Source organism: Aethalodelphis obliquidens, unplaced genomic scaffold (genome assembly GCF_003676395.1).
Source record: "Aethalodelphis obliquidens isolate GAN/ISIS:26980383/991018 unplaced genomic scaffold, ASM367639v1 scaffold10, whole genome shotgun sequence".
NCBI classification, from domain to species: Eukaryota; Metazoa; Chordata; class Mammalia; order Artiodactyla; family Delphinidae; genus Aethalodelphis; species Aethalodelphis obliquidens.
In genome coordinates this window covers 29,966,309-29,977,820 of record NW_020837954.1, presented here as the reverse complement: position 1 = coordinate 29,977,820, position 11,512 = coordinate 29,966,309, and the positions used below count along the sequence as shown (strand labels likewise).

At 40.1% G+C, this 11,512-nt stretch overlaps 1 non-coding gene across 1 annotated transcript; it reads left to right on the top strand.

Annotated features, from left to right (window-relative positions):
• Positions 1 to 9,219: 9,219 nt before the first annotated feature.
• On the top strand, positions 9,220 to 9,280 carry LOC113623078 (U7 small nuclear RNA). Its single transcript, XR_003433769.1, has one exon. It is a non-coding gene; the product is annotated as a U7 small nuclear RNA (small nuclear RNA).
• The last annotated feature ends 2,232 nt before the right edge of the window (positions 9,281 to 11,512 follow it).

The window sequence follows — 11,512 nt, the reverse complement described above, 5'->3', positions numbered from 1 at the left end:
ACCTCTTCCTTCCTTTATCCTACACTTTAAAAAATTAAAATATATCAACAACTTTCATGAGTTATTTTTCCCCCTTCGTATCTCTGAGAAATTCCGTTACTAGTGTATGGGAAGGGCCAGTGTCTCAGGACCCCATGGAGTCATGCCACAATAATGTCAAAGAAGGATCACTTCTTTATTCGGGGAAATTACAGTCACCTAGCATGCTTCACTGTAGGAAGTTATCAGGTAGCATCTCAGCAAGAGAAAACTGTTTCTAGAAACTGCTCAACTAGGCAATCCATCTCTCAAAAGGATTTTAGCTTCCTAACCAAGCAAAAGAATAACATGGAGGAAATTTAGTAAATAATGACCCAACTCCCAAAAGCTACTAGCAAGTGTTTATTTTGTTTTGTTTTTAGATTAAAATAGCTTCTATAAAAACAAAACATTTCTCAATGTAGAAATATATTAATGCAATTCAGAAAAGCATGAAGGAGAAAGTGAAAAACTAGTCACTTGATATCACTGAGAGATAACCCTAACCCATGTTAACATTCTGGTGAACACTTTTTCAGACATTTTTATGCATGAGCACACACAAATAATTTTACGTAAATAGAATCAAAGCATACTTAAAGTTTTGTGATTTACTTTTTTTTTCACTCATGTATTGTGGACAGCTTTCTAAATTATTAAATATAGACCTTAATCATTATTTCAACTAGATGCACAAAATTCCATTATACAAATTGAGAGAGTCATGAAATCACTTAACTACACTCATACATGAGAAGAAATAAGGCTTCTTTATGGGTCATAAGTGGAGCCTTTCACCAGTTAGTGGAGAAAAAATAATTTAGTCCAATTCCATAATCTCAGTACAATCTCATAATGTGAATGGTCCTCAAAGGATAATATTCTTTTCTAGGCAAAATTCTTAATCTCTCATATTCATTTCTCTCCCACATATTTTTACTAATAAAAGTGTGGCTGTATAACAGGGAAGGGTACAGATTATGTGACATTATGGTAACAAGGGAGAAGGATTCTCAGGTGCACCTCCCTTGCCTGGTCTGCTGGATCCTAGCTGGGACTTCCAATGATGTGGCAGGTGTTACCTGCCTCCTGAACAGAGGCTGTGGAAGTACAACTGGCCATCTTGGTTTTTTGTTCAGGCAATGAGCGAAATCCACCCATGATAGCAACCACTATATACCACCATGGTCAGGGTGATCCCCAGAAAGGAGTGGGGCTCCGAGGCAACTCAAGCAGTGTAGGGGTGCCCAAGGTAGCACACTTAAAAGGAGACTACTGCTGACATCTTCCATTGCACCCTTGGGTATATACTATTAAAGACAGACATCTGCAAGCCTAGGGTGGCTGCCTGATTATCCCACCCAGGAGACAGACCTGTTGCAGTCTCTTTCAGTTGACCCTGATCTCAAAGGTCCCAACTCTGGCAGCCTCTTCCACCTGCCCCCAGTCCCTGCTCATTCAGTGGGGCTCTCAGCACCCCCAAAGCTCCGTGACGTTGCAGTGGCTAGTACTTCCTTGGCCCAGAACCCTCCTGATAGCAGTGCCTGTGATCAGTAAAACACCACCCAGTTGGGTTTAGAATTCTCTTAGGGGATCCAGGTGTCCAATCACCTGCCTCCCCATCCTCTGTGGGGTCCAGAGTTCCCCATCTTTGAAGTCTTCCTCTCTGCTCTGTGCTGTCAGGGTATAGAGGTCCCACTGCACTCTAGCCTCCCCCATCCAAACATGGAGCACATTCCTCTTCAATCTGCAAGCTCCATGAGGGCGGATACCACGTCTGCTGTGTTTACTATTGAGTTCACACTGCCCTGCAAAGGATATTATACGTGCTCAAGGCACATTTGAGGAATGAACAAATGAATGAATGAATGAATGAATGAGGTTCATAACATAAATGAGGTTCCTGCACCAGTGTGGCCCTGAGAGGAGCATTTCCTGCCTAGCACTTGACTTCTGTAATCCTGGGGATGTTGTTTCTGTCTTCTGGGTCTGTCAGAACTCAGACAGGATCCCTGGACAGGATCTTGTTCCTACTCCGACAGAAGCTTCCCTGTGTCTGGACACCAGATTGGATGCTAACAGCAGGAGTCAGAAGGGGAGTTAGGCATTCAGAAACACTCTGTTTCCTGACATCTGGAGAGAGAGAGAGAGAGAGAGAGAGAGAGAGGGAGGGAGAGAGCACACTAAGTGCTACCAGGAGATAGCCATACCCCATCTAAGCCCTGCTTTGCATTGCAGTATCTTACACTTATTAAGAGGTGAGAATCCCTCCATCATGATTTATCAAACAACTCTAATAAGTACATTTTATGGTCCAGGTCATATCCTTTCATGAGCCTCATTATTTTAAACCAGTTTTATAGCAATAAGAGAATAAAATGTACCATAAATTATTTTTCACTAAGCATCAATTAGCAATTCTGTTTAAGCACTACTTCTAAATCCAAAGGAAGAAAGTTGTTTGTGCTAAATAATATGTTGCTATGACAGGGTGTCAAAAATGTAAGTTCATGTTAATTTTAGTCCACTGAGATAAACTATAAAAGTCTTGGGGCTTCCCTGGTGGCGCAGTGGTTGAGCGTCCGCCTGCCGATGCAGGGGACACGGGTTCGTGCCCCGGTCCGGGAAGTTCCCACATGCCGCGGAGCGGCTGCGCCCGTGAGCCATGGCCGCTGAGCCTGCGCGTCCGGAGCCTGTGCTCCGCAACGGGAGAGGCCACAACAGTGAGAGGCCCGCGTACCGCAAAAAAACAAAAAAAAAAACAACAAAAAAAACTATAAGTCTTTTACTTTCATTAAAAAATACTGCTTTTTTGCCAACTGACAAAAAAAAAAAAGCCTGTGGATTTTTATTGCCATTGTTTATTTATTTCCCTCACTTAAAAAAACAAGTTACTGATATTTTTCTGTGAGTAGCTGTAATTGGCTCTGGCCAGCCAATAAATTCAGGGAGGAAATTAGGGTTTTTCTTGTGCTATGAGTAAGTTACCCAGGAACGTTTTCTAATTACCTTGTTTTATGACAACTGCTTCTACTCAGGAGGTATTTATTGAAAAATCCCTTCAACTACTTCAGAGATATACTTCTAAAGCAAAAGTATTATTTATTTCTAGCTTTTTGCTAGAGTGAAATACTGCCACTTTTACCTGGATGGAGGTGGGGAGATGCCATCCTGCTATGCTGTTATCTCTGACTCAGGGCAAAATCAGCTCCAAACCATTGTGTCTCGTGGCCCTCGTTCATCTGAGCAGCTTCAGCCCAATGTGATCACTGGTCTGTTCCCCACAGTGTCAGCTGGCACCATCTCATGACCACCTTTAAAGCAGGATCCTTCAGAAGTTCTGTGCTGCAGTTAACCTCTCTTCCCCTTGGACTGTCCTCCAGTCTTGCTCTAATAGAACCTCATCCTGGAGATCTACTCACCGGCATGGTGCTCACAGCCAACAGCACTGTACTATGTACCTAAAGTTTTCTAAGAGGGTGAATCTTAAGTGCTCTTACCACACACATGTACACACAAAATAATAATAATAATAATAAAGGAGGCAAGAGGAAAGTGGCCCCTTTTGCAAGGTAATGGATATGTCTGTAGCCTTGAAGGTGATGATGGTTTCATGGGTGTATACTTATCCCCAAACTCATCGAGTTGCATACATTAAATATGTACAGCTTTTCCCGTGTCAATCATACCTCAAGAAAGTGGGTTTGTTTGTTTTGGTTTTGGGTTTTTTTGCGGTACACGGGCCTCTCACTGTTGTGGCCTCTCCCATTGCGGAGCACAGGCTCCGGACGCGCAGGCTCAGCGGCCATGGCTCACGGGCGCAGCCGCTCCGCGGAATGTGGGATCTTCCCGGACCGGGGCACGAACCCGTGTCCCCTGCATCGGCAGGCGGACTCTCAACCACTGTGCCACCAGGGAAGCCCAATAAAGTGGTTTCTAAAAAATAAAAGTTTTTTTAAATTAGGAAAAAAAGAAAAAAAATTGAGTCATATCTCTTTCAGCTAATGACCCAGCATGGCTGGCTGCTAAAATTACGCTATATTTTTCTTCCACCAAGATCACCACTCCTGCTCACAAGCTGTAAGAGAATCAGCATTCTATTCACCCAGGAATAAAAGGTAATCATCACGAGGCATTGTGCTGTAAAATTCTATTTCCAGGCTTATAAACTCAAGTTATGAAAGACAGGTATATCCAAAATTAATAGGAATAAAGCAATACTTTGAAAAGGCATTAGTAAAACCAAAGCTGATAACTTGAAGTCCGGTTAAAATCAATATTTTCATATTTAATAACAAAAGCAAAGAAAGAGTGGCATCAGGAAGCCAGGAAAAGATATTTTGGGAAAAGGATCTCATTCTTGGAGTTAATGAGTTTCCCTACACAAGTTCCATGAGTTCAAGAATGTTGATAACATCACCAAGTGGTATTTCAGAGCCAAGATGGAATCACAGAGCTATGTAGCACGTGTTCAAGTTTCAGTGAGGATCTCTGCATTTACCCAAAAACCTTTGAAATAATTATGTAAGGATGTAATCACGATTTTCCACTTACCACATTGTTGGAGTTGTTTTGGTGTATCTCAAAGTTTTTGGAACAGCAGTTTGAGACAATGTGATTTGATTGTGTGAAATTTTCCAGGGTGAGTGCATAAGCATGTAATTCATGTTTTTAAATACATGCTATGAAATGCACGTTGCTTATTAGCTTTCTAGCAATCTCCCAACTCTTCTATTTTCATCCCTTTAATTTTTATTAAATGATTTTCTTTTTATCATTATCTTCCTTATTCCCAACTTCAAAGAAATGATTATTTACATGACCCTATTTTCTACTAACCTTTGAAAGTATTTTCCCTACCAGCCCCCATCTTTTTTTGGTGATATTTTGTGCAACGGTTCTTGGTAGTGGTGTCCAGCCATAACAGTTAGCATTTACTGGCCGCTTACTATGTGCCAGGCACTACATTATCTCATTTAATTTACTGAAAGCACAGTTCTAAATTCTCCTGTTGCCTTTGCTCGGGAGAATTTGTTAAAACCCCGTTTATTAGTGTGAGAATTAGCAGCAGCTTTGCTGCTTGAAGTAGACTAAAAGCAAAATCCGCTCTGTATTCAAGCCAGGGTACTGAATGTGGCTGCCAGGTCCAGCTGGCCACGGGAAATGTCTGGATGATTTCATTTAACGCCTTTAGAAATATTTCTCACTGGGCTAATTCAAGGAAAATGGCTTGTCACGGATGATATCTGACTATAATAAGCGGCTAAAATGCTTTCCCAATAAATATTGTAAAATGAAACAGGTGTAAAGCCACAGTTGAAAAATCAGCAGCCAAAGAGTGCCGCAGGGATTATGGGCCAACTTCCCAGCAGAAGGCTGATCCCTGGGAGGTGGCAGGGATCCGTGTTAGCCGGGCATTCTCCCCAATGCTTCCAAGAAAGTCATCGTTTATTCAAGCATTCATTTAATAAATATTGATATACTACATAGAGGCATTCTACTGGGTCTTAGCAGGACTCAAAGATTAATGCACTTCAGCCTTAAGGAGTTGCAGGCTAGTGGGAATTAGAGGACCTGGTAGGATCTGTGTGAAGCCCTGCCACCCCACATATGCACAGATTGCTCCCTGCTGCACGCAGAGAAAACCCAAGTCCCTGAGTTGAAGGAGGTGCCAAAGGGCCATCAGTCTGGATTGGTTAGAGAGAAAAGAGCTGCAGAAGAAGCTGAAAACGAGCAAGGTGGTAGACGCTGGTGGCAGGAAACAGCTCCCCTCTCCCCTGGAGGAATACCAGGGGTTTAGAGACCTGCAAGGTAAGAGCTGAGCCCGGGCGAGTGGCCTGTGAGGACTGCCCGTTGTGTGGAGGCGCTGCAGCGGAGGCAGGCAGTGGAGGAGAGCCAAGGGCATACCTTGCGGGTTGGTCAGCTGGCTTCTGTTTGCCTCCAAGTTGTTGTGCAAGCTGAGCTCAGGGCCAGCGCTGAGAGAGGAGTGAGCAGCACGTCTAGCATCCAATGCAGAGAGTGGAGGGCTCAAAATTTAGTGTATTCAGCGGAGCTCCAGGGAAGTGGGAGCTGTGAGGCCGGCCTGAGGAGCCACCCACCCTGAGGCTTACATGTCTGCACAAAGATGGGAGAGCCAGGTTGTGTGGAAGCCGATGGCCCTTAAGGGAGAGAAAGGGCCCTGTGCTCCCAACATGTGCGTGATGACGATGATGCATTGAGTGTTTCCTACGTGCCAAACGTTTTTCTAAACATAGAAAAATGTTATCTCATTTAATCTCCATAACAACTCTATGAGGTAAATATTATTATTATCCCCATTTGGCAAGTGATAAACCTGAGTACAAGAGAGGTGACACAACTTCCCCACGTTCCCACAGCTAATACCCACAACAGCTGGATTTCGAACCCTGGCTGCCTGCCCTAGACCCACACTGTTCATTACTGAGCCATTCTGCCCCCTGGAAAATGATCATGCTTCAGAGAAATGAAAATCCATGAAGTCATGATGCCAGGCCAGCATCAGTCAACACAGGCATCTAAGATGCATCTCAAGAGTGTATAACTGAGACACCTCAGCCACGTAAGTGCAGCACATGGCTTTTACGTTTATTTGCTTAAAAAGTCTTCATCCCATCGGACTTGGAAGCGGAGGAAGAGAAGCTCGTGCTGACGGGGTGAAGGTGCCAGCAGGTCCTAAAAGCCAGTAGGAGAGCAAACCATCCCCACGATGCTCTGTGTGAATGCTCAAGGACACTTTATTACAATTCATGTGTGAGTCAAGACCTGTCCATATTTAGAGCATGAGCTTCCAAAGGCCAACATCTCTTAAGATTCTAATATGTCATTGCTAAGTACACAAATGTACTTGTCCAGTAATTCTCTTATATCTCAAGTTGGAGTTTAAAAAAAAGGAAAATATTACTCCTGGATTTCAGGCTTTTGGTGGGGGACAGAGGGAGAAGGAGACTAATAAAGGCATATTTCAAAAATATTTATGTTCACATGAAAACCTGTACATGAATGTTCACAATAGCTCTATTCCCAATAAGCTAAAACTAGAAATAACTCAGACATCCTACAACAGGTGAAGAGTTTACAGCAGTACAGCCATACCATGGACTACTACTTAGTAATAAAAAGGAATGACCTATTGATACATGCCCCCCAAAGTTGTACTTGCTACTCATTAAACTCCATTTCTGTAGTGCTGACCACCTATGCTTTCTTTTACATATTCTTATGAACACTTGGAAAAAAGACTGTGGCAATCCCATTAACAGTCTGGGAAATTGAGTGCCTGGGCAGTTTGTGTTGGGGTGGCTGTCAACAATGTTACACTGAGTTATGTGTAAGTAGTGGTAAGCTGGAGTCAGCTTGTACCATTCATCACCCCAACTCTATGCTCAGTGACATCATAATGGTGCCTAAAATTAGCCATGGTGGGAGTGTTTACATCATGGAAATCAGCAAATCAGAGGTCACTTCCAACCCTGAGAACCTGTTATTAAAGCTTTGCCAGGATGTCACTGTGGATGTCATGTGAATAAGTTATTTTAGGAAGTTCCAAAGGTGGGAAGTGGGAATAATCCAAGACGGGGAAATCTACATCAGTTCATATATTGTAGCACCACCACTGTATGATCCCTCGTGTATCACCACCCTGATAATCAGTTCTGAGCCAGACACATTTCTCAAGCCAGAAGTAAGACTTGAGTGGAAAAACCTGGGAGATGTGAATAAGGAAAATATCTGAGTTTTAATAAACAAAGTCCTTTCACATTTTTCAAGGAACATGAAAAATAAACCAATAAAATGTCACCCAACACAGTAAGACCAGTTGCTGAAAGGGAAAACACCTGGGCAAGGTCAGTTTTGACCACCTGCAGGTGCCATGTATCTATCTTGAGGAAGGTGATTCAGCACCTACAAGGATCATTGCCTGAGTGCCTTCCAAACATTATAAAAGATCAAAACTTGTATCTTAAAAAAAGCATTTGACAAAATCCAACACTCATCCTTAAAGGGAAAAAAAAACAAAAACAAAAACAAGAACCTCTTAGCAAACTGGGAATAAAGGGGAACTTTCTTAACTTGATACAGAGTTTCTAAAAACAAAAAGAAAAAAAATAAACAAAAATAAACCCAAAAAACCCTATACAACTAACAACATACTTAATAAAGAAATGCTGAATGCTTTCTCCCTAAGATTAGGAAGAGGGCTAGATGGTTTCTCTCTCTCTCTTATTCAACATATGACTCACAACTCATTCAACATAGTATTGGAAGTTCTATGTTGCAATAGGGCAAGGAAAAGAAATAAAATACATTAAGATTGAAAAGGATGAAATTAAAATGTCCCTATTTGCAGATAACGTAATTGTGTAGAAAATCCCAAGGAATTTACAAAAAGAAAACAAAAAACAGAAACCCTTCTAGAATTAGTAAGTGAGCTCAGCAGAATTGTAGGATACAAGGTCAATATTTTAAAAATTAATTACATTTCTATGTATTAATAATGATATATGGAAAATGAAATTAGAAACACAGTACTACTCATGACCAAAAAAATGAACACTTGGATATAAACGTAACAAAAGATGTACAGAATCTTTATGCTGAAATTTACAAAACACTGATGAAAGAAATCAAAGACCTAAATAATTGAGGGACATATGAAATTCATGGATTCAAAGACTCAACATAGTAAAGATGTAATTTCTCCCCAAGTCAATACATAGCTTTAATGCAATCCCTATCGAAATCCCCAGCAAGATTTTTTGGCAGATACAGACAGCATTATTCTAAAATTTGTATGGAAAGGCAAAGAAACTAGAATAGCTAAAACAATTTTGAAAAATAAAGTGGGAGGAATCACTCTACTTGATATTAAAGACTACAATATACTACAGTAATCAAGATGGTGTGGTACTGTCAAAGGGATAAATACATAGATCAATGGGACAGAATACAGAACCCATAAATAGACCCACACAAATATGCCCAACTGATTTTTGATGAAAGTGCAAAAGCAATTAAATGCAGGAAGGACAACCTTTTCAAAAAATGGTACTGGAGCAATTCGACATCTGTAGTGAAAAAAACAAAACAGAACAAAAAAGGAAGAACTTGGACTTAAGTCTCTTAACTTACAGAAAAATTAACTCATAATGAATCACAGACCTAAATGTACAATGTAAAATTAAGTGTTATAGCTCTTTTAGAATTGGTCTGGCAGGTTTCTGGTCCTTACCAGAAGACCTCCATAGGGGGGAAAAATGTGAAACTAGAACTTTTAGAAAAAAAATAGAAGAAAAATTTGGGGACACAGGACTCAGCAAAGAATTCTTAGATTTGACTAAAAAAGCATAATCTATATGAGGAAAAACTGATAAATTAGACCTCATCCAAAACTTGCAACTTTCCTATGTAAAAAATCTTAAAAGGATGAAAAGATAAGCCACAGACTAGGAAAAGATACTTGCAAACCACATATTCAACAAAGGACTAGAATACATAAAAACTCGACATTAAAAGACAAATAATCTAATTAGGAAATGAGCAAAAAACATTAATAACGTGTCACCAAAGAGGATATACAGATGGCAAATAAGCACATGAAAAGATGTTCAATAGCATTATCCATTAGGAGAATACAAATTAAAACTACAATGATATCATCACCACACACCTTGCAAAATGGCTAAAATGAAAAACAGTAACAGCACCAAATTCTGCCAAGAATGTAAAAAACTGAATCATCCATAGACTGCTCCTGAGAATGAAAAATAAAACTCTGGAAAACTACTGGGCAGCTACATACAAAACAAAAATATGACTAACATACAATCCAACAATAACACTCTTGGGCATTTTCCCCAGATAATTTTAAAATGTATGTTTACATCAAAATCTGTGTACAAATGTTCATAACAGCTTTATTCATAATAACCCAAAACTGGAAACAACTCAGATGTCTTTCACCAGGTGATCATTAAACAAATGTGGTACATCCATACCATGGAATACTACTCAACAATGAAAAGGATAAACTATTGACACACATGGCTTGGATGAATCTCCAGGGGATTACGCTGGGTGAAAGAAAGCCAATCCTAAAAAGTCAGACACTTCATGATTTTATTTATATAACATTCCTGAAAAAACAAAATTATGGACATGGAGAACAGGTTAGTCGTTGTCAAGAGTCAGGCATGGGAGTTAGGGAGAGGTATACATGGCTATAAAAGGGCATCATGAGGGATTCTTGTGGTGATAAAAATGTTCTTTACCTTGACTGTATCAATGAGATATCCCAGTTGTAGTAATATGGTTTTTTAAGATGTTAGCTTGGGAGAAATGGCACAAATGGTAACAGGATCTCTCTGTATCATTTCTTAGCAATGCATGTGGATCTAAAATTATCTCAAAATGAAAATTCTAATATTTTTAAAAACCCTGTATCTTGGGAACTTGATTGTTTCTTTTTACATATTTATCTGTATTTTTTTTTGCTTATAACTTTTTGTAAGTTTCTTTGAAAATATTAGCCTGTCTGTATATTTATGAGACTTTTAACATGTTTGATCATTTGACACAGTAATTCCAAGCCCAGAATTATAGCCTTAGAAAAAATTCAAAATGCAGAAAAAGATGTTCATTGTAACAATATGTGCTAACAAAAAATCCTAAAAGCAACTCTGTGTCCAACATCTAAGGAGGGATTAAATAAAATATCATATCCAAATGATGGAATATTCTGCAACCACTGAGGACAATTTTTTTAAACATCTTTATTGGAGTATAATTGCTTTACAATAGTCTGTTAGTTTCTGCTGTATAACAAAGTGAATCAGCTATACATCTACATATATCCCCATATCTCCTCTCTCTTGCATCTCCCTCCCACCCTCCCTATCCTACCCCTCTAGGTGGACACAAAGCACTGAGCTGATCTCCCCATACTACGTGGCTGCTTCCCACTAGCTATCTGTTTTACATGTGGTAGTGTATATATGTCCATGCCACTCTCTCACTTCGTCCCAGCTTACCCTTCTCCCTCCCCGTGTCCTCAAGTCCATTCTCTACATCTGTGTCTTTACTCCTGTCCTGCCCCTAGTTTCTTCAGAACCTTTTTTTTTTTTTTAGATTCCATATATATGTGTTACCATATGGTATTTGTTTGTCTCTTTCTGACTTAATTCACTCTGTATGACAGTCTCTATGTCCATCCACCTCACTACAAATAACTCAATTTCATTTCTTTTTATGGCTGAGTAATATTCCATTGTTTATATGTGCCACATCTTCTTTATCCATTCATCTGTCAATGGACATTTAGGTTGCTTCCAGGTCCTGGCTATTGTAAATAGAGCTGCAGTGAACATTGTGGGACATGACTCTTTTTGATTTATGGTTTTCTCAGGGTACATGCCCAGTAGTGGGATTGCTGGGTCATATGGTAGTTCTAGTTTTAGTTTTTGAGGAACCTCCATAC